Source organism: Vollenhovia emeryi, unplaced genomic scaffold (assembly GCF_000949405.1).
Source record: "Vollenhovia emeryi isolate VEMERY1.0 unplaced genomic scaffold, V.emery_V1.0 DF939252.1, whole genome shotgun sequence".
In the NCBI taxonomy this organism is placed as follows: Eukaryota; Metazoa; Arthropoda; class Insecta; order Hymenoptera; family Formicidae; genus Vollenhovia; species Vollenhovia emeryi.
Genome location: NW_011967114.1, coordinates 142921 through 161614, shown reverse-complemented (window position 1 = coordinate 161614; position 18694 = coordinate 142921). Strand labels below are relative to the sequence as shown.

The window sequence follows — 18694 nt, the reverse complement described above, 5'->3', positions numbered from 1 at the left end:
CGCCCTCAGCGGTTTACCCCTCGGTATCGACTTTGTAGATTATTCACAATCGCAGCTTGCGACTTTAACGTTAAGATATGAATCTCTGTTTATTTCTATCAATTGTTTGACGCGCAAAATCTCTTTGGGCTTTCGCTAACACGTTAATTAATAAAGAAATTTATACAATATGCAATTCCTGTGGCTCGTAGGTAGAGGTGTTTATAAGTATATAATTTTATATATCCAGCCACATGCATCCCTTTCTATATACATGCGTTTTTAAACATTAAGGTTATTCGGGTGATAATATTAGCGTACTGAACAAACACTTGGCTCGTGCTGCCGATCGATAAGAGCCGCCCTACAGTAAAGCGAGATTTATTCCGCGTTGCGTTTTGACAGTTTACGACGTTCTTAATAAACGAGACTTTCCATTTGACAGATTATACGATTTGTTTCGGCACTCCTTTGCACCCCGCCCGTAACGAGAGTTAGCACAAGACGGCCAAGTACAAGCGATTATTTATGTTAAAGAACGGCATGCGAGACGGGCGATTTTGCGGGCGTTAAAACGGGAAAAATGTTACTACGTCGCTTTTAACGGCGCGAGTATACGATTTACGTTGAGATCCGTCACAGAGCGCGCATCGACGGCGCTTATCGTGTTTGCGTTTCAATTGACTGCGTGTGCAACGTGTGCACGCGAAGGTTTCGTACACGGTGAAAAGGGGCCGGCGAGGGAACGAGAGGGTGGCAGAGAGAGAGAGAGAGAGAGAGAAAGAGAGGAGGGGAGAGAGGGAGAGAGAGAGAGAAAGAAAGAGAGGTGGCTCGTAAAAACGGTCCATAAAAGCGCTGCAATCGCGGCGAAGTACGTCTGTAACTGACGTGAAGGTCCGGCTCCGCTGCAAAAATATATTTTATCCACGCCAGCGCAATGCGATCTCGCGATACGTTACATTACGTTACGTTTACTCGGACGTGTCGACGCGAGACACGGTCCTTTTATTTATATTTGACCAATCAAAAACGAAACGGAGGCGGTAACGCCGGCCTCTCGTCGCGATTCTTTTAAAGCGGATTTCAAAATGTCACGCCGCCCAAAGGATATAAGTGAAACCTGGAACTCGCCGTTGTTTATCGTGGGGCTTGGTCTCAACGTGCCCCGCGAGCTGAAAGCTCGCGGAAATAAGAAGGCCGGGGGGGTCTATCTCGGTCCGTAGAGCCGGTAGAGACGCTCGATACGCGGGACGATCGTCAAATGCGAATACACTCGCGCGTATTATTTCGAATGGGAAATCTCGCGTACGATTTGCCCGCTGTATTATTTATCGAATACAGGATGTATCGTGGCAATGGCAATACACGCAGCGCGAATTCAACAAAGCCAGTTCCGTTTATCGATTTAATCTAATGAGTATGCATACGCAGAGGAGAGTATAGAATTATACGATATATAATATACAGTACACATATACTATACGGATATCTCAATTACTAATGATTACAGATTACTCTCCTTTATCCGATTAACTGGATAATCTTGCGATAGAATCATCGGTAATGGAAATAATTAATTATTAACAAAACCTACACGCGTAACGAATGAAAATCGAATGTTTCACTTACGCGCGTGTAAAGCGTAAAATAATCGTAGCGACGTTTCCAATTTCCTTGGTATTTGTAGCCGCGGGTAAACTATACGTAAAATAACCTACGGTAAAACGGGCGCGACGTGGCGCGAAAGGCGACAATGTCTGCGAAATAACGAGTCGGGAAAAGTGCGCCGTCATTTAAGCACATCAAATAAATACGTAATGCCTTTAAATAATCGCCGAGCGCCCAGAACGCAGCCCTATTGATCGCGGCGCGCTGCCGCGGTGTCCCTAAAAATAAATAGGAACGCTATTTCCTTCTGGCGGCGGCTAAATAACGAGAAAATGGAGAGACGGGGATGCGTTTCCCTTTATAAAAAAAGAACAACGCGAGGCGTCTCAGCGTATTACATTAGGACGAGGAGTATAATAGAGAATAATAGGACGTCTACGGTTTCGTTCTCGCAACTGCGAAATTTCCCTCGATGCTTTTAATGATAAACGCACGCCGCCGCGCCCCTTCGGCGAACGTTATCTCACCACCTGTCAAGACTCATAGCCAGGGCGACTGCCACCTTATATCCAGCCCTAACGTTACACTTACTCAACTATCAGATGTTACGCCTGGCCCGTTAAGACACTATCCCACACGGCCAATTTACCCGCGCGCGTAGTACTACTCCTCTCTACAGTTAAGGGCCTGAGCAGAATAGCTTGTACTCTTAAGACATAAGACCGTTATTGTGCGTTACTTCAAGACAAAGGCTTAAAACAAAAAAAAACATTGTCTTAAGACTGTCTTGAGAGTATAAGACAGCCATTCCTGCTCAGGCCCTAAGTCCGGTCTACAATGAGACAGAAGTCAGTTAGTCAGAAGACATAAGCGAGTTATAAGCCTGTTATAAGATACTCACAAGTCGGAACGCGGCAATCGTAAGAGATTGTCAAAATCCAATCCTTCTGACTTATAGCTTATACGTAGCTTATGATTGACCACTCAGAGCCACTCATATGCCCACAATTTTTATCGAGAGCGCCAACCCATGGGGTATTTTTTAAGTGTTGTTCAACAAAACGGCGTTTAACCAAACTTGTTTAACGATGGAAATCGCTGCATCCAACGGGTATATTGATGATTTGGAACTCATCGAGCTTGTTGAGGCAAATGATTGCCTATAAATTTCCTCGATCGGAGTGGATCAACATTTTTCTTTATGATTTCCAACTTACGGTTCATGACTTCTGACTACTGACTGCAGTCTCACTGTAGATCGGGCTTAAAAGTTATCTTTTTTAGAACGTACGTATAGCGTACAGCGATATCCTCCCGCCTGCATTAACATTTGAAAGAAGCGCGTTTAACGTTACACTTGGCGCCATTGTTAGTTCTGCGCTAACGGTCTATAATGAATCTGTACACGTTTGCTTTTTATGGCAACAAAATAAGTGAATCCTCAAGAAAGACAAAATTGCAGTTTGAATCGTAATATAATGGGGATACTGAAATCTGTAAATAACTTGGCTTCTTCTTAAAAAATAAATATTTAAATTTAATTACTCGCTATGTTCTCGTAATGCATATAATTGTCGTGTCTATATATCATGCATCGACTCGATTTTAATTGATTATGGCGAGCATGTTATAATAATTATCGTAATTAAACCAATCATATTTACATCCATTTGCAATCCAATTTAATATGTAGTGCGCTCGAAAGTCAATTTAGCTATTTAATGAAAGTGGCTAATAAGTCGTTTGAGAAATCATGATATTCCAAATCGCGTGAAACCGTGCAAAAAAGGGCGCTCTTGTAAACGTAGACGAAGAGAAAATAATATATATATAATATATATATATACACGCGAAATACATTAAGCAACGAGACGAGTATAGCTGCAATTTTCGTCGGAGCGATCCATCGATTTCACATCCTTTTGATGTGCCCACATAAATTACGGCGCCACTTTGCCGGCTTTTGAGCGGTTGGAGAGGCTGACGCGGCCTTTTTAATATATCAGAAACCTAATATGCGTCATCTCGTAAAAAATATAATGGCAACGGAGAATTTTGACATTACTGCAAAATCGTTACTTTCATTCAATTTGCCGCGTCTAGTCGCAGCAAAGTGCTACCTGTTTGCCGGTGCACGCTTAACCGACTGATATTACAGTCACCGTAAGCTGTTAAAACCGTCGGGCCTCCGCGCGTCGCGCCCATACGCGTGTATCGACGCACGCGTTCGTCGTTCGCGGCCTAGTAACTTTATTGCAATGCGAAAACGCTGCGAGAAGAAGCAAGTTTCTCGGCCGCGAACGAGACGGCCAAACCGAGGCGCAAATAGATCGTAGATTTTGCACGAGTCGCTTAAAAATAATTTGCATGAATCTGAAATTCGTTTCCGCGCACACGCGCGGCATCTCGGCGACCTCGTCTATGGCTGTAAATTACGGAAAGGATACGCGTCGGTTTTTCTCGATTTTTCTGTCTTACCTACATTAATCTTCCCTCCCACTGCGGCGGCGTAAGAGAAAATAAGATTGATGAGCAACTCGCCTTAATTAATGCGAAGCACCCGTTGGGATGGTACATCAAGGACCTGAGCAGGAACTCAATCGCGCAGCTTGGTTCAAATTTAAAAGGGGACCGCGCGCGGACGACATTGTCATTATTAAGTCGGTCCCCCGCAGCTTTCCGATTTCAATGACGGATATGCGAGCTGGATCGTGCATTTCAATTCGTGCATTTCGGATACCGGCCATATTTCAAAATTCTCCAAGCCGAGGCCACCCCTAGACCCGGGGCAGTATTAACACGTTCCGGAATATATCCCCCCCCCCATTCTTTATCATCCTGTTTAGATTAATCGTTCCACATTATACGCGCCCCATTCTACGTCGCGCGCCATCTCTTTGCCGTTATCAAGACGTTATTTAATGGATAATTTTCGTAGCACAAAGCACCCTACTCAGGCGGCTTAATTAAGAAGAGTAATTATTATATAATCTGTAGCCGCTTTCGTTTTTATTACATGAAAATTACAGTTTTGCGCTTTCGGCCCATCAGAAAAGCCGCGCGAGATGCCGGGCAGTAAATGTTGGCATACGTCGCGCGCGTAAAACACCAGGAAATTGCCTCGATCTAAAATCATGGAGATTGGACGGGAATCTGAGAAATAGTGGACGTTTGGCAGACTTGGTCCGCTGTTTATTTAGCTCGCGTTTAGAGAAGTGAGTCGGATTTAACCGAGACCGCATCTTGGCAAGAAACTACTAAAAACCACCGACTCTTTCCGCGTTCCTCGGTGTGCAGTCCCTAGCCCACTCACTTATATGTTATCTCTTAATGGTTTTCTAAGTCGGTATATAATCCTTATTAGCTTGCCCGCGTTAGATGGCGGAAGAAGCCGCGCGCGTTTTCGTAAATTTTAATTATTTCGCGAGGGGGAAACGAAGCGAAGCGCGCGGAATCTTTTAGAGCGGTCCCCGCTTAAAAATTCGCGAGTACAACCCGGGTTCTACAAAAGTGCGCCGCGTATATCTCTGCTTATACCGCCATTAAATTACGTTTATTACGACTTCCCGCTTATTCACGGGATCCGGAGGTATAAAAATGATGCGCAGCAGCGACGAAGCATATATTTATCGAAGATTAATTAGGTATGTTAATGAAGATACGAAACATCCGGACGCGTAACACCGCGCAGTTTTATACGGCTGCAGCTGTGGGATCGCTAATGCCATTGCGACCTGCAATAGTCGCTGCGGTACGAAAAATTTTAATGAACAAAAACTCCCCGGGCGACAAACAACGGATGCAAAATGCGACTGTATAAAAATCCAGCCGTCATGAAATTGCAATCAACTGGAAGTTGTTTATTTTTATACAATCAAGCGTAATGAACATTACGAGCCAACGCGAAATTGTTTGCCTAACAAAATAATTATCATTGTTTGCTCGCTCGCTCGCTCGCTCGCTCGCTCGCGGTGTAATACGTAATTCTGCTGTAAATTGCGTATGTAATTTGAAAGTACAGTGGGATAATTACGTTGGAAGCGGCAACGATAAAAAAAATACATAAATAGAAGACCTCCTTGGCTCAATTTTTCCCAGATTATAGTCTGACTCGTTCGCTTTATGCAGCGTCCAGAAGGGGAAATACCAAGTTTTCGGGGAAAAAAATTTTTTAGCTCGCTAAAACTTGGAAATTTTCTACCTCTGTCTCCACTATTATAGCCACGTCCACATCGCATAATACCGTTTCACACAGCCCTCGCATCCATCAACGCGGCGAAAGCTTAGGAACTACGTCAGCAGACCCTCGTATGTACCTTGTGAGTCTCTCAACGATAAAGAAAAATCGCTCACGGGGGGAAAATGATCGACATGTGTGTCTGACATGTAAAACAAATATTCTCACCCTGGAGGCCTATGGGGCCTACCCTGTACAAATTAGATACGTCCGAAGGATGACGAATTAAATATCTCCGAAACTTTTCACGAGCACAAATAACACCCAAAGATAAATATAAACGAAACTAATAGTAATAAAGTTAAACATCTTTTAGCGAATTTGTGATTACGGCATTAAATTTTCTTCGAGCGTCAAGTAACATTTTGCCCAGAACTCAAGGCTTCACCCGTGAGGCAGCAAGAAGAGATGGTAACTTATTTGCGAATAATGTCCCCGGAACTCGACATGACTTCTTGCCCAAATGATGAATTCCGACCGCCATTCAGCTTTAGCCGTAAAAACATTCGACACAGAAGGCACGCCATGTGTATTTTCTCTTGTGCGAATTCTATCGCGTGAATTTCACGAAAAAGTAGCGTGTACGCGACATTAAAGTTACTATAAAAACTGAACATTCCATCGCGCGGATACAGAATTTCGTACAATTTCGTAAAAATTGCGATAAGCATAGACGGAGTTAAAATGGACGCTTCTTGGACGTTTCATGCGACAAACACATGGCATTATTTCGCAAACGTTTTCAAGAGCGACAACGTTTTTTATGTAATTTTTGAGTGGACGAAGCGCTAAACGCCAAGGTATTTCGAGACATCCAGCATATGTTATATAGAAATAAAATATGTAAAACACATACGAGTGGTATTTCTCGCAATCCGTCATATTCCACCGTGCCGTTCAATTTGACAGCGTTTTCCTTTCTTCGAACCTTTTGTCGCGATTCTATCGTTATTTTTGTTGGAGCTCATCCCATTCGTTGGCAGCGCAAACATACTTATGTACTGTTATCGTTCTCGTTCAGTCGAGGACGTAGGACAAGAGGCATTTCAATTTCGCGCGGTATATATCGCGCCGATGATATTCGCAGAATGGTTTCACATAAAATTTCTGTCGAAAATATTTCAACCTAACACAAACTTCCGAGACATTTCAATCCAGTTATGTGAATAATTGCAACGCCGACTGAGGCGATTATACGTTTCGGAATAACATAAATATCAAACGACACGTTCGGAAAAAAAGAACGAAATTCGGTTAGCAGTTTACACCGATGGAAAAACGACGAAATCGGTTAAATAAATTGATGGAAATACGCATCAGTGAATGGTATGCAATTTCGCGCAGCGACGTATAATTCTATTTGTTGCGTTCTAGAATGCCGACGCTGTTTCAAGCGAGGTCTGCAGCTGTTGAATTTTTGTTTTTAATTGGCGCAGTATAGTTTAAATGGCGTAAAAGTTGCGCTGTAACAGTATCCATAATTGTTTAAACAAACATTCTGTAAAATTGGGTAATTATACGTGAAATTTTTTCATAAAAATCATTCTATTATTCCATTATTATATTTTTGATTCCTGTGAAATATATTTGATATCACATGGGCGAAACGCGCGCCGCTGAATTTTTCTACCTGGGCATTCGAATAACATACGATAACGCGAGTTTTTGCGGCTCGTACAATATAAATAAAATAAATATATTGGACAAAGAATATCGGACAAAGGATATAATACAACATATTTAATATCGAGAACACAGGGGACAAATAACGAGATTTGTTAGATCCTGCAATTCAGAGTTACGTAGGTGTACATATAACCGCGTTTTTCGTCCTGCATTTCAGAAATCCTGGTCACGTACGGTAGCTTTAACCGACCAAAAAGAAGATACACGTCCTTTTTTAGCAGCGGTAACTTATTACCCCGGCCAAGCCTTTAAAGTCCTCTCTAATCGTCCTACCAACGTCCACAGGATTTTTCTTGTTAGCCTACCACCAATAGTCCTACTCGTGATTTTCCAAAAGAATTTTCAAATAACAACCTCCTATTGACACGTTTAATATTCCGAAAAGTATCTACTGTACTTTCACCCAATGATTTGTACAGCAATTAAAGGAAATCCAACATCTCCTTCGTGCACTTGTTACGTGCGATTTTAATTGAATTTCTATGCGGGGGAGAAAGCAATAAATATCTCCTAAATAACGCATTTCTCTCGGCCAATTTCTGATTTGGTCGAAGGAGAGAGGTAAGCCTTAAGTCAATAGGCCTGACTTCAAACTGAATGAGTAATTAATCTCTCCCGATCCCCCTATCTGCATAAGCCGAGATTACCGAGTATCTAATGCACGAGACATCGATGGAGCTTAACCGGCCTAAGCCAGTTGGTACAACAAGACTGCATCTATTTATATTTGGCCCCACATACAACTATATCTTCGCAGCATATCGTACGGCTAAACGTTGTTTATCTTCATCGTTAGTCCGCAGGTTTAAATGTACATATTCATACGGCATAATCGCGCTTGAGTAAAGTTTCATAAAATATGCCGCAACCTTTGTATCTGATAAGCACAACACATACACAGCCGCATAGAATACTCGTGTATACGCGGAAAAAAAATATTTTTCTATATGTTCTTTAATATTTATAACTTAGACGCGTGATATAAACAAGTCCGGCAAGCGGTAAATGTTAAATATATGTCTGGTAACAATACATTTCGAATGAAATTGTATCTAATTAAAATAATATCGTTCTTTTCTCCTCTATCTTTTTCAGACACTAAAAGCTTTTGCTGCGTTTACGATTAGCATCGAAATCAAGCTATATCCGCGCAGTTTTTTTTTATATCTTCCCTTATCATTACACACGGCTCGAGGTATCGGACACGCGTCGCACGGGGCAGGTTTCGAATACATCGTTAACGTCCCGACAATATTACGTTTCAGTGGATTATATGACCCATAGAAAGAGAGCGAGGGAGAATGTGTGAGAGAGAGAGTGAGTGAGAGAGCAAGAACCAAAGGGTTAAATACGTTATCGCCGCAATTTCCTGCCAGTCATCACGACCGGAAAATCAGTACGATGAATACGCCACGCGATAATAAAACGTGATGCGTACGCGTCACCGGCGGCGCCGTTAAAGCGCGCACTTTGGCGTGCATTCGCAACAAATAGTCCGGCAATCGTAGCTGCGCCGGTATCGTTTAAACCATAGGGCAACATTCCGCCCTTTCAACTCTTTTGTATCGCCGTGCGCGTTCGCGTGTCAGGCCGGGAAGGCACAGAGCGGCGTGCGACGTACGTTTCGCGGCGCTCATTGTTTCTCGTTTATAAATGCCAACGATGACACGCGTCGAGCCGCGTTTTCGTTTGCACGTTTCGCCATTCGCGATTCGTCACATTTCAAACGCTCATTTGTTTTTCTCGCGCGCGCGCGCGCGTACGTTTTTTTTCCAAACCAAAACTACGCGCGCGTTCGTTTCTCGCGCGAGGTGAGAACCAGAGATTTGCATACGCGTACGCACTAATCATTCATACGCTCGCGCTTGTAAATGCAACGACTTTTTCCTCCTCGCGTATTATTAGGCTTAAAGCCTGCTTTATCCAGTTTGTTCTAGTACTTTGAGGCCCAGTGTCACAGTGGCTAGTTGGCTTAACTACTTAACTAGTTGTTGAGTAGCGATGCCAACCACTGATACAAAATTCGGTAAGCTATTTACAAGGTTATATATTTACTTGAATTAAATAAAAAGGGGCGACACTCATAGGGACACTTTTACCCGTCATGTCGCCGTGCCTGGGCGCGCGAAATCTCAGGCCTGTCATTGGTGAAATATAATCGCTTATTATTTAAAAACTATTATAGCCTCGACATTGTTGTATTAGAATTTTTCTCTTGAAATTTTCTCAAGAATCTATAGTTAAAAGGATATCCGGTGGTTTTAGTACACCCTGTATGTATATTTTTTTAATCTTATTTGCGAAAATGCAACTTATCAAAATCTAACCTTGTAAATAGCTTACCGAATTTTGTATCAGTGGTTGGCATCACTACTTAACAACTAGTTAAGCTAACTAGCCACTGTGATACTGGGCCTGAGCATTTGGTTTTACTTCATCTTCGGTAGGCTGCTAACCCTTGCCGAAGGAAACCTCCCATCTGGAAGGCTATGCCCTTAAATGGGTTTATGTATGGCAAGATACTCTCGGTGGTTGCCCGTTCCTTCGGGAGATTCCGAGAAAAACCAGCGGTGTTCGTGGGGATTTGAACTCGAACCTTTTCGTTCATTTGTTTGCTAAGCAGCGCACATTCCCATGGCACGCTCGCCACACTCGCCACTGATACAACAGCGATTATGATAAATTGCACGGAAAGACCGGCTAAGGCAAAGATAACTAAAATAAAAATGTTGCCGCATAAATAGTAGGGGCATCTACATTGTTTTTTGTGTTGCAACATTCACTAAGTGTGCTGCACAAAACGCATATAGTTGTCGCCACCACTTATCTTACCAACGTGGGTGTGACCACAGATACTGTTGACAAATATTACTACTCTCTAAAAATCAATCACTGCAAATCAGTGGCTATTCACTGTTTCCAGTGATTATTCACTAATTGATTTTTAGAGAGTATTTATTGGGGTTGTACCAACCCTAATTATACATGTGGCAATATCGGTCTCTCCGTGTAGAGTGTCTGCGCTGCGCGTTAAATTAAAAACGCAGGCAACGGACGGACGTCTAACGCGAGGAAAGCTTTTCTCGAAGACCGGTCGAATGCGTCGTTGCGATATTTTCGAATTTGGCCGCTACCGCGTCCACAGCGGTGTCACATTTTAGAAATAAATTCATCGCGCGATGGACGTATTTTAACGAGCGTGCACAATGAATCACATATTGACACGAAATACGAGCGGATCGTGTCTAATCTGGGGCGCGACACGGCTGCGAATTCAAATGCGTCTCCTAGCGATTCAACCCGTTATTGTCGCCGCTCGGCTATATTCGCCGGGTGACCTGTAAATTTAGGGTAGCCATCTAACTCACCGCGACCGGGCCGGGCTCGCCAACGCCAGCTGCGTACTCTTAAATCCACGAAAAACCATACGCGATCGCGCGCGGAATGGGCGGCAGAGAGCGCGGTATTAATTTCCCGGTGGCGATCGTGCGGTTGCACGGAGCGAAAGCGGCGAACCTGCCTCGCCATGCGTGAAATTGCAACCGCCACGCCATATCGGGCGTGCGTATTCGGCCGAAATTTTAATTTCGCATTTCCACCTGACGTGACATCGACGGGGCGCGTAAAAAGCGGATTGTCACTTGGCGATTAAGCGGTGCCGGCGGGATCGCGAACGAGATTAGTGCCTCGCGACTAATTGCGCGCCCGCCGCGAGGCGAACGCGGGAGAGAGGGAGAATCGGGTTTCGTCCGCGAAAAATTATAGAACGACGGCGACGACGCGTTACGTTACGCCCGCGAAACATCGAGTTTCGCGCAGTTTCCCCGCTGCGGTGTAGCGACTTGCGGTCCACGCCGCCGCCGCGAACGATTCTCTATTCTGCTCAAGTCTGTATCAAGTTGCGGAGATGTCTCCGCTTGCAATTGCTCCTCATTCAAAGCCAGCGTATCTCGCAATCGATGCGACTGCATTCGATTCCCATGACGAATATATCCGCGTACCCGCGATTACCGCTGCTTCTCGGAGAAGTTTTATATAATTCTTAATTTCGAAAAAATCTTCGCTGGGAATTCGCGTGGGACTCGCGCGAAATTAGATCAGAATTAGATCAAGATAGACGGCTTGAATCCAATGCGGACCGAGCATGGATATAGTTTAAATTATGCAGAGTAACTATCGGTCGAAACTGAGCTTACCCATGGAGAATACTGTCGAGAGAGTCATCAGCCTAAACTGGATCAGGATAGATCTGCAACAAATACGGTTCGCATATAGTCAACCTGAAATCCGTTGATGATTTTATACTTTTATTTTCCTTACGCTGTCTATTTTGTGCTTCTGTTACAAACGTACCCAACGCGATAATGCAAATTATATTTATATAAAATGGTATATTCTGCATGGATTAGAATATAACGGATCATATTTTCTTACAGCTTCCGTTTCTTCAAAGCTTCATTCATCTTTGGCCCGTATTCTGCGTCCTCTTTTATCGATAAAAGCGCCTCTAAGGCCGGCATTCGTAGTCGGTTCTTATTTCAAAATCATCTCAAGTGCTGTCTTAAGAGGCCAATATGGTTCTGTGATTGGTTAACAACACATTAAGAATATACTTAAGACTATGAATACCGACCTAATAGTAGCTAATACCTAACCTTCTGATTGACTAGAAGCTTTTAGAGGCGCTTTTATCAATGAAGGAGGATTCAGAATACGGGCCTTTGTCTTTAATTCGATACTGCCATTCGCTATTGTTTCAATAAACATACACATATATCGTGACATTATTATATATGTTATGCAACGCATATAATATTCCTCTCGGGTCAAGTGCCTAGCCCAGTCTGGAAAATGTTATCCCTGTATTTAAAGAGTGTACAGAGATAAGAAGCGTGATACTGAGAAATCAATAAGAGATAATGTATCGATAAAGAGTCAATAAAGTCAAGTAAGAGAGGCTATTACTCGCGTAGAGAAAGAGAGTCGCGGCGATGATATCGCATGGTTTATTTTCATCGCGTATCACAAAACCGCGGATCCTTTGTGAATCACAGGTACGAATGGGCGGAAAGGCGCGGCAGGAAATGAGAGGAGGAGAGTGTAAAGGCGGGCGGACGAACGAACGAGCGGAACCTTTGAATATTCACGTGCACAGATGAATCGAACGGATTCCCCTGAATATTCAACCGTCTATGGCGATGATAAAAATTATTCCACGCTAGGGAAGAATCGTATTTCAGAGCTACCCAAGGTACTTTCTCAATATCGCAGTGATTTCTCGATGAGTTGATAAATCACGGACCCAAGATATCTTTCTGAAATTCGCCGAAAGATTATTATTGACTCTTCGAAATTAACGCACTTCGCCACTGTCGTATATTGAAGAGACGGCCGTCGACCTTCCGCTTGAGCGAATTGTGTCTTGACCGGTATAAATAAATTCTTCTCGCGTAACGTAGTAATTTATAGTCAATAAATTTCGGAAAAAGCATTGCTCATACTTGATTATTCGTACTTAATTTTATTATTTCACATCGATATCCTACTGCTCGTCCAACTGTTTATCCTGTTATATAATGTTATCGTAGATGATATATTACGTGATTCGAGACATCACGCATATGTCACGTAAGGAAAATAATATAGAATCATAAAAGTCGCTTCATTAATGAATTGAAAATATGAGTTTTAAAACTGCATGTCCCGGGATGACAGAAAAATAATTGTCGATTTTTCGCGAGGACGGAATGACAGATCGTATTTGCGGTTTTACGTCGGAAGGAGAAAGGAGGGAGATCACGGACATGTTTCTCCACGGCGTGTATCGACAGGAATTCATATCGTCAGAAAAGAAAAATATTCCCATCGCTTCCGTAGTCGTGGTTCAAACCGCCGGTTAGACGGTTGGCCGTCCACCCCGGAAGTTCCGGAGTGGGATTCGGCATGAAATTCCAAAAGCGGAATCTTTCAACCGTCACGACGGAGAACGAGCTCCCGTCGACCTCCTCCTCGAGACTGATACTTCGGCATATTACCGGGAAACTGCGGAACGTTATTTATGTAAAAGGTGCAGCAGGTAGCGAAGAATTTCTTAACTTTGCCGGGAAAATTCCTTTTCTTCGGTCTTTAGCGGGAAGGTGAGGGTAGCGAGCGTAGGAGATATTATGGCGCAATCTGAAACAGCACGGATGCAAGCGCCTAGCTATGTTGGCAAATAGATATTTCCCTGAGCACACAGAAGACACACGTCTGTGCAACTTCCTCGACGTTTAAGTCTCATATCCATAGAACTGCGCAACTATGGTATAACTTGAATATTTGATTTTGTACGTGGAAAAAAGAAATAAGCGAATACGAGAAATATATCGTAACGTACGGAGCTCGCGGATCTAGCAAACTGATAAATTCGAGATACGATACATCATTTAGTACTACACGCGCACAATCGCGAGATTATATACGCGCGATAGAGGCAGAATTAATTAAAATCGGATAGGTAATTTTTTCTCGGCCGCGCAGAAAGTTCGACCGCCGACGAAAAGTTATTCTGTATTCAGCCCAGTATTGTTACTATTCTGGATAGGGTTTAATTAAAGATACCCTTGAGGGCTACGAGGTTTGGAAGAAAGCTCTCACGAACAAAGGGACGAATAGAGGTTTATCGAGACTACCCTCTCGTTAGACGAGTGCCTCGGGGCTAAGTGGTTTACACCGAAGCTAACAATTTTCATTCGCTTGTCTACGATGCGTCTTCCAACGTGTGCCAAGCAGTTGACGATGTCGGGAACAAGTTTTTCACGACGGAAGCCGCTGTTATGTAAAGGAGTGAAAAGATATTTCGTAAATGTCGCCGTGTGAAGATAATAGACCAATGCCACTTTGAAAAGTGCAATGTACCGATATGGAACAGCGTCGTAACGCATCTGGCTGGCAGGAAGGATTTTCGTTTGAATTCGTAAACGATGCGCCGGTGGGTCAACCGATATTCCAGGGCCGCGCGCAAACAACCTAACGGCACGGCGTCGTTGGCAATGACGGGATTATGGGCTCTCTCTCGGCCATGGGGAAGGGCCCTACTTGCGGGTCGACGTAATCAACTGAATGAGCAAGTGACTCTCGAGGGCCGACCTCGTGCGGATACGCCGCATGGTAGCAACGGTTTCATCCTGCCTTCCTTGCTCTCACCCTTCCCTCCCCCCGCCCCTCTCTCTCTCCCTCTCGATGCGGTTATCTGAATAAACCATGAGTGTTGCCTTAATGACGGAATCGAAGGTACAAACGGCCGCCGTCCCCGTGCTCGAATCACTGGCCGCGGTGGATATACACGGCAGAGATAAATTGCGGCGGGTTCCCTCTCGCCACGCCGTGTCTTGAAGAGACCTTATAAGCGCGGTCCACGCGTAATGCTACACAGCGCTTAAAATCAAATCGTAACCGCATTAACGCCGATTTGCGGCGCGGCGTCGCGATCGGAGTTAAGTCCATTGGGATAACCTCGTGTTCTCTGCTCGTACCGCAAGGAAGACCCGTAATATTCGAGACGATGTTGAGTGACTTAGCCCGACCGGTCGCGAACGCAGACGTAGTTGTACCAAATGTAACATGCGCGCGGTCTCGTGCTTATTTATTTACGCATCCCCGATGCACTGTTGTGCATTTCAGTTGCATCGACATGGCGCGCAGATAACGTTTGCAAAGCCAATATCTAACGCACGCGGCCGAACATTTGACATTGACGTGATGTTTAAACAATGTTGATATTTTACATGCACATGCATTAACACATATTTGCGCTCACGGTCGCGTAAAAGTAAAAAAAAAACGCGCACGCGTTTGCACAACGCGTATTTATAGAAGGGGCGAACGCGGTCGCCGTTGGTATTATTTTGAAACAAGGTTTTCTATTGCGTTGAAATAATGCTTCTCTGCGAAACTTTCTTTATTCCGCGCCAAACAAAACGCAGCTATTCCATGTGCACAACGAAAATCGTAATTAAACGTTGAATTTTATATAACGCTCTTCTCAGTAATTATACTTCGTTCCGTTTGTAATTTCCTTTAGGTAGCTGGTATTTTATTTAACTACCTTTTAATAGTCGTCGAGTCGTCCGAGTTAAAGTTCCTGTGATACTAAACTTCACTCGTGCCTTGAACTTCCTTTTAACTAAGGAATAATTAAAATACTTCAATTAGATGAATTCTTATCTTACCGGCCAGATTTCTTTACCTCGCCCGCTTTGTCAGGCTTTATATTAAGGTTGATGTAACAAATATTAATCAATCGCGATATCGCAGATAAATGTCAAGTAGACGAGGAGAAACACTTTCGAATAAGCTGACGGAGAAGGAATTCTCTCTTTGATTGTGCACAGAATCAAAAAATGTATTGCGTAAACCGATCCAATCGTGCAACACTTCGGCTTTGACGAGCAATGTGCTTAATCTAGCATTATCAGATCGCCGAGCAAAGATTCGTAATTGCGCTTTAATACTCACGATCGCCACTTTGACATCGCCGTGTAAAGTTAGTGACGCACGCGTATATTGCGAACGAACTCAAACATAATATCCTGAAAAGCACTCGTAACTCTATTTCGTTGGGTCACATACCTTGTGCGCGACCCTAGACCACGCGATACCGCAATCTGCCCTTGCTATTCCTAGTCTGATAGGTGTTTAATATTACTTGACAATTTTAATCTCTGCGTACGATATGGCGACGCGATATCCGCGAGGACGCTTAACGTGACTCATGACGTATATACAACAATATAAACCGAACTGTTAACAAAAGCAAACGCGACGCACATGAATTTCCCGCAACGCAGCCGGCGTTACTTGAAATCTAATGAATATTAAAAAAATTCTCATTCGATACATGCTTTACGCTGCAACTCGAACGTCAACGCAGCGTAAATCATCCGCATTCGTTCATGGAAATTGCGAGTACAAAGTTTTTATACCGAGGGGGAAATCGCTGAGGGTATTGTGGAGTACAGATTTGCGGCATTACTGGGCATTACTGGGCACTTTTTCGAGCATTATAAAAATAAAATAAGATAAAGTAATGCCCACTGGGGCATTAGTGGGCATTGGTGTACAAGATTTTGGCCAGCGGTTTCCCCCCTCGGTTTTATACTTTCAGTTTCAATATCTGATTTAACAACTGCGTAATGTGCAGTCTAGCGATCATGCTAAGGGCGAGGAAGATGAATGCCGAAAAATAACAAACGACAGAAGTACGAAGGGGGAAAACTCGTATCGTGGGATAAAGTTGTCCAGATGGAATCATCTGCGATTTGAAGAATCCGGCGCCTTTCGCGACGAAAGACTAACCGTGGGCATCGACGTCACGGTCGAGGCACGTGGCGGTAATCTCCGAGGATAACCCGCGTGTCAATGGTACAACCGACCCAAAAACGCAAACGTCCTTCTCCACGCTCATCGAAAGCCGCTTGTCACTTTCCTACCGTCATGGAATACACGTTACGGAGAACAAGTAGGCACATCGCGAGCGGATTTTATTGACGTCCCCCTGAATTCTTCTCCGGCTTTTCCACCGGCTTTATAATGCAAAACGTCGGATTCTCGGCGCACTCATATCGCGGTCTTCCTCGTCGTAGCTTCCGACAGCCGCTATACCGGGAGGCAGCCTCATAATGTTCACATGACGGGAACTAGAGGAAAACGCCGCAGGTGCTTATGCACATCGCGGCGCTGCCTTTCCGAATAACGTGAATTAATAAAAGATGCGTCAATCCGCGAGGACGCTTAACGTGGCATTGCGAGAAATATATTATTTTTCAACTGAAGTTTATTGGCATGTAATACCCGCGATCGTTGTACGGTGTAATGAAGGATACTATTTCATTGTCAGAAACGCTCGCTACATATACGTGGCGAAGATAGAAAATTTTAGAAAGTCCATTTTGCAACATTCACCGTATTCTGTCGGGACATCATTGTAAAAATGATTAATAAATATCTGAAGAATTGTTACGTAAAAGATATGATCTATATAATATAATTTTTATTACCACATAAAAACACGTAATAAGCGCGCTGCATGTCTATTAAACATTACCATCGACTTTTCGTCATCGGTAAACTTTTTCAAACAAATATGAAATTGATATTTCGAACATGTAAAAATCTCTGGTATCTCATTTCCGACCAGTACGACAGGCAAATAACGCCGGCACAATCTAGCAGATGAAAGTTCGATTTTCTCCCGTGATACGTCTACATAAATAATGTGTAAAATCGTGAAACTTTTCAAATTACGAGATCAGTGTACACGGCGTTCGTGTCGGCTAGCAGACAGCTAATGCGTAATTTATTAAGACTAGAACAATGCATTGCGCGCGCCATTTAGCATTATCGTTTTCTTTTTATATTCATATATATTTCATTTTTTGCTTTTATTAAAACTTACTGTCAGATATGCATTATCATTCTCGCTCATTCTAACACATTCTCTTTAAATAAATTTCAAAATCTCGATTATTCACAATTATTCTGTTTCAGTTTTATTTCCTGTTAATTGCCATTTATTAATTGGTCTCCTTTTTTGTTTAATCAATTTTTTTATTATGGTATAAATGTATATTATATAATATGGAATAAATTGTTAAATTAAACCACCTTAGCCAGATTAAGGTCGTCAAACAATTTTTCTTCCTGTTTTTAATCAATTACTGGCGACAATAATATTCTTCTTGTTTTTTATATGTGACTCATTTATTATTTTTAAAATGAGTAGCGTTAGTACCAAGGTCGATGCATTATGTTTGATAAGAAAACAATTTTCTTCCAAATTACGGATATTAAACATAATTTTTTTTACAATGGCACGATACGCATCAATAATGTCCTTGTTTACAAAGTCTCTTAAGTGCTTAAGTCTCTTTTAAAGTGTTTTTTAAGTAGTTCAGACTATTTTAAATAATTTCGAATTTTTATTATAATACATTTTTCCGGCAAATAAAGATCTTCAGTAGCATTTATATATTTGATAAGACTATAATTTTTACAATTTTCTTACAAATTACAAGTATTAAATATAAAATGTTTTTTTAAATAAAACAACACAAAATGATAACGTATTTGTCACAGTTTGTATTCCCTTAAAGTGTTTTTAGGAGACTCAATTTTAAAAAGTAACCCAATTCTACGCGAATAAAT

The 18694-nt window shown here is 42.7% G+C and overlaps 1 protein-coding gene across 2 annotated transcripts in view; it reads right to left on the bottom strand.

Moving 5' to 3' along the window:
- The window catches only part of LOC105559828 (transmembrane and TPR repeat-containing protein 1-like), a 194517-nt gene that overhangs the window by 154897 nt on the left and 20926 nt on the right, over window positions 1-18694 (bottom strand). Inside the window, exon 2 of one of the 2 annotated variants that reach the window (XM_012008432.1) lies at window positions 11707-11759. The gene's annotated coding sequence lies outside the window, so the exon portion shown is untranslated. Of the gene's footprint in view, window positions 1-11706; window positions 12122-18694 lie in introns of those variants that run through there. The other variant, XM_012008433.1, reaches the window with a different exon arrangement.